The following is a 6,000-nucleotide window of genomic DNA, read 5'->3' on the forward strand; positions in this document are numbered from 1 at the left end:
TTCCTTAGGAAAATCATCTCGCTTAGAACTCTTTTTATTATTTTCTTTTCCCTAATGTAGAACACTCATTTTTAAATTGGGTTTTATGTACCTGTTATAATCATGGACAGTTCTATGCCTGACTCCTTATATCCCTGCTCAGGGAGAGGCCAGACTAAGATGTTCAAGGGGGAAAGTGATGTCATTTGGTGACAGGAAACAAGAAATAGGACAAGACCCACTTACTGTACATCTTCTGATTTCGTATTGGAGAATGGTTGTCGAAATAGGTAGGGAAAGAAACTGTTGCCAACATCTGCGCTGCTGGGTGATAGTGAAGAAGCTGGGGAAAGACAGTCCCATGTGTCTTTCTGTCATCCGGTCTTCATCCTTCTCTTCAATGTTCTCTTCGGTCCAAACCAACTCCGGAACACGAGTTTTTCTCCTGGAATCTTTGGCATGTACATAAAACAAGACACTGCACATAGGCACATGTCTCCTTATTTAAAGTGGTTAATAAACATTGATATGTATTGAAAATTGATATGGATTGAAAGGTTTCAGTGTAATTACTATTCAATGTGAAAAATTAATAATGCTATTTTTAAAATATTGTATGTCCAATTTCAGGCATATTATGTATAATTTCTATACTATTTTAAGTTTGTGTTAAAATTCCTAAAGCAGCCTTGTGTGCATAAGGAAAGTTCCTAATCAGCACACCCAGGACAGAGAGATGGCTGGTATTTTGCAGATTGAGGGTCTGCTCTATTTTAAGGTCTTTAGGAGAGACTTGGAGAACGTTTCCAGGTTGTCTGGTTCATCATTCTTTTCTACTTTAAGTGTGTTTGGACGTTCTGCATGACGAGTCTTTGTTCTACGTTCCTGACCTTCTGTCTCCTCTTTTCTAGGAGGAGACAGTGTTTCTTGGTGGAGTGTCCAGATGGGAGTGGATCTGAGCTGTTGTTACAACGGGCTAAATGCATGCCCTGGGAAACTGTATCATGCAAGCCCAGCACTGTCGTTAACCACACAAATTGCTTTGTATACCTCTGTGACTTAACTGATATTAACAGGATGTATATATATTAAAAAAAGCCAGTTTGCTCTTTTTATTGCATCTGGAAACATGACAAAAACACAAATTCCTGCACCAGCGAAAGCAGTGCTTAAACTGTCTCTGGACAAGAATGGCTGGAAAGATGAGGCAAAGCAAGGGTGTGGCCAATTATCTTCCAAGAATTCAGATCTTCTAAGTCAGTGGAAAGCTGAGGGGGGAGGGAGCTGTGTAAGCCCAGCTGTGACAAACTCTGAAGGCCAGAGAATGTCAATAGTGCTCTCCACAATGGACCGAAACAAAGAAATCAACTGTCTCCATCATGAAACACAAGTCTCCTCTTTCTTCTGCCGTGTCTCTCTCCCTCTGAGACCCATCTGCTGTGGGACAATGGTTTTACCCTGTAAATATTTGTTTCTTGTACTTGTTTAATAAACGCTGATTGACCAGTAGCCAGGCAGGAGGTAAAGGTGCCAGGCAGGAAGTAGAGGCTGGGGCAATCAGGCAGGAAGTAGAGGTAGGGCAACAAGAATTGTGGGAAGAGGAAAGTTTCAGTCTGCAGTTGTGATCCAGCCGCAGAGGAAGCAAGATGTGACTGGCTTGCTGAAAAAGGTACCAAGCCAAGTGGCTAACACAGACAAGAATTATGGGCTAATCTAAGTTATAAGAGTTAATAATAAGCCTCATCTACTAGGCCTCTGTGTGTTTCTTTGGTACTGAATGATTGCAGGACCTGGTGGGACAGAAACCTCTGTCAACAGAACGATGCTCAGTCAACACCCATCACTCTCTGTTTCTTCCTTTCTTCTCCCTACTTAGTCTAAAGTTTTATTTGTGACATTTTTAAAAGAGGAAAACACTTTACTCATGCATTTATTTCTATGCTTACATCATATACATACTATATTCTCCAACATTCTCCCCTCAAATAGCTCCCGTGCCCCACCTCTTCCTTTAAGCTTCATGATGCTGTCTTCTTTAATAATTATTTTTATGGTCAGTTTGTATATTTTGAATCACTGCAAGGCCCTTTAAAATGTACCTGTGGCGTTGTTTACAAAACACCCTGAATATTCAACAGGATGGCAGGAATGAAAGGGTATTTTTTTTTACACAGCTGTGAAGTATGTTGTAAGCCTTTGTTATTCCTAAGGAGATGGACCCATCTACTCAGTGTTCATGGGAAGTACTATCTGTGGAGAATTTAAAAAGAATTTGACTAATAATAATGTGTACCTACGAATTGTCGACTTATTCTTGAAAATTGTCTTAGAGCTGGAAGACTTGAATATGCCTGATTATAAAATTTGTAGGATGAAGAAATGGTTTGGAGAGATGTTGAATCAGTAACTGTGGACGTGACAATCAAGAGTTTGGTTGCTGTGATCTACCCCTCTACTTTGTGTCTATATAACTATGTTAGTAGTCACGTCTCTGGAACTTTCACTTCTACAGCAGGCTCATGTCTTCTTGACTTTTGTTCAAATAGTTGGGAGATACTAAATAACTCTACAATGATCGACTGAATACTTGGGAAATACTAAATAACTCTAGGATGATCTACTCTTTGAATATTTGCTGTTCTTGCTGAGGTTCTAAATATCTAGTTTTCTATTTTATGATGAAATTTACCCCATGTTTGAAAAGAAAAGTTCACATCGGTTATGCAAGTCTGCAAGTTGCTCCCTGGAATTGGATTTGACTACCACGCTTTCCAGTTTTCACAATGTTTTCCACTTAAATTAGTCACTGATTGTGGCAGCTATATTTTTATGCAATGTAGAAATCCTGTGAATACAAATTTGGCACATAATTTTGTGTTTTCTCTTTGAGGGCTCTAAAACAGATGGGGGAAAAGGAATACAGTCTGAGTAGGTGGTCAGGTTTGTTTAAGAGATCACTATTTGATTTCTGATTTTATCTTATCACTTAATGTTTGGTAAAGGTTAGAATTGTATTTAGGTAAATTTCATTTTAATTTTATGCCTGTGATGTGTGTCTGTGTGTGTGGGTGCATCCAGTAGTTTACATGCACACGTAAGAGGACATCTTGTAGGACTCGTTTCTCTCCTAGACCTCATGTGTGTTCCAGAACTCAGTTCATCAGGCTTGGCGGTAAGTCCCTTTACTCACCAAGCCAACTCATGTACTCTTAAGTCAATTTTAAGTGAATTAAACACTCAGTAATTTATTCTTAATTTTATATGACAATCGTGGGAAATGTGAAAGATTGTGTGTGTCTTTGTATGTGCATGGACTTTTGTTTTCCTGTTTTGTTTTTAATTTAGAATACATACATGGTTATTGTGTTTTGAATAAAGGAATCATTCACTAGTTATTCACAGTTAGTAATCATAGTTCTTCCTAAGAAGTAAGAAGGTTAAATATATACTACACTGGCATTTATGTTTTCAATAAATCCATTTTATATGACTCAGAAGAGAAATTTTCCCAAAAGTTCACCTATTTATGAAGAAGATTAAGAATGGATAAGGTTCTGATGTAAATTCTTATTTTTATATTATTTTGAAAGCTCTGTACATGAATACCATAGATACAATACTTCTGCCTCCACCAAGTTATACTATATCCAATAACTAAATACACATGTATATAGTCTTACAGTATTTTTAAAAATCTAGGGAAACTTCTTTAATATGCATGAGATATGCTTCATCTTTTCTGTGTTAATTTATCTTCACAGAAGTGGATAACATGTAATTTCCTCTTAGGTGGATATCACCATTTACTCAACTGACATTTAATCATTGATAGGAAAACTGTGGAGCTTCACCTGTTTAATTATGAAAATTCTGGTAGCACTACAAACATGCTACCTGAAATGAATTCTTTATACTCTTACACTTATAAGGTGGCATTATTTGCCATCACCTTAATGTTGCAATTATATTTTAAATTTCAAAGAAAATTCAAGTTCATCTCTTTTCCTGACGCACAATCTGTCCTTGAGCAGTGTGGTTATTTTATACATGTTAAATACAGACAAAGGTTGAGAAATACAATGCAAGATTTCTATCATTCTGAGAAGAAAAGCTCCACTCTGAAAATCCCACCAGATTCTCTACTGAGTATAATTTGTCATCTGAGTCATACTCAGGAATTTTCAACAGTCTCCAACACAGCTGTCATAGTTCTACAAATACAGCCAATTGTGTCTGGAGATAAAGAGAAGGCCAAATAACCATCTTCTGAAAGACATATGAAGACGAAAACTGAATTCTAATGTTTAAAATGGGAACTGGGTTTAGTATGTGTCAACTACATACTAGTTTTGCTAACACACACTATCTGTATAGTGCTGTGTATATGTAAACATCTTCACACATATGTGAGTGGGTGTTAAATTTTGGTCTAAGGATGCACTCTATCTGCACACGGATTGATGTCAACATTAGATTCTTGGGGGCAGGGACAAGTCTAAGTGGAAATTTTATTCCAAAGATCTCAGTGAGACCACCTAGTCTCACTTTCGTGTGGCAATGCCCATGCTGATAGTTTTGCTTCAAATTCATACTTATATTTTTAATGTATATATTTATTCACATATATACACATATATGTACACACATATATCTTTGAGATTTTCTGTTCTGTTCCCCTTTAAACGTCATGATCATGAGAAGGCAAAGTCTATTATATGTTAGGTTGGGATAAATGTAAAAAATTAATTGATGTAGTAGGACATTAAACATTCAGTGTTGGTGTATACATATTTTTAAACATTTATAGCATCAAGATTATGAACCAGTCCCTACCATCACCTCTCCTTTTGAAAGATATTGCATCCATTTCTTGTAGTGCTTGAGTCAAATAAAATATTTAGTGAAAGCAAACAAATCCATGTAGAAAGTTTCAAATAAAATGTGTGCCATTTTATATTTCCCTTTAAGATAATATACTTTTATCATTTTCCCTTCCCTTTCCTCCTTCAAAGACTCCCACATCATATCATATCATATCATATCATATCATATCATATCATATCATATCAATCATATCATATCATATCCCATCTCCATTCTCCTTCAAATTCATGATCTCTTTTTAAATTGATTTTTTGTTATACATATCTATCTATCATCTATCTATCTATTATCTATCTATCTATTATCTATCTATCTATCTATCTATCTATCTATCTATCTATCTATCATCTAGATATCTATATCTGTCTAGTCTATCAATTTCTCTATATCTATCTTATATGTAAATATCTATCTATAGTTATGTGCTTGTGGTTATTATTAAAGTGGTATTTGTAGGTCCTTCTCCAAGATCCATGTGGGTAACTGTCGCCCACCATGGCCCTGGTCTGCACTCTATGTGCTAGACCCCGGTTGGCGAGCTTCGGGCAAGGGGCTGGAGGATGACAATACTCACGCAGAGACAGACTGACACACAGACCTTCAATCACTGGTACCAAAAGCCCTTCTTTAATAGCACCATGGAGGCTTACATACAGTGCAGTCAATGGCCAACAGGTGAAAATCCCATCCTCTGATCCCCTAAGCTAGGCACAGCTTCTAGTAACTTCAATTAGAAGGTTCTAGGAGGGAAGAGCTCATTAGTCCCAACAGGTAACTGGTTAGGTTTTCAGTATCAGGCATGATTTCCCTTTTGTTGAGTGGGTCTTAAGTTTAATTAGAGAACTGTTGATAACCACCAATGTATGTTTGCCATGCCTGTACACCGAGGGTTATCATTTCCTCCTGGTCTTTGTTATAGTTAATCAGCATGGTAGCTGGGTAGGACTGTGGCTAGTTTCCCTCCCTTGGAGTCTTACATGGAATCTTCTGGGATTATGAAAGCTCATGGAGAGGCACTTAGGTCAGCCCTAGCTTAGGGACCTTCCAGCCATTTGCTGGAAGTGCATAGTGATAAAGACTTAACCTTCAATCTCTTAAGAGAAACAACCAAAAAGCAATAGCAATAACCTGTGTGTC

The sequence above is a fragment of the Microtus pennsylvanicus genome, chromosome 22 (assembly GCF_037038515.1).
Source record: "Microtus pennsylvanicus isolate mMicPen1 chromosome 22, mMicPen1.hap1, whole genome shotgun sequence".
NCBI lineage: Eukaryota > Metazoa > Chordata > Mammalia > Rodentia > Cricetidae > Microtus > Microtus pennsylvanicus.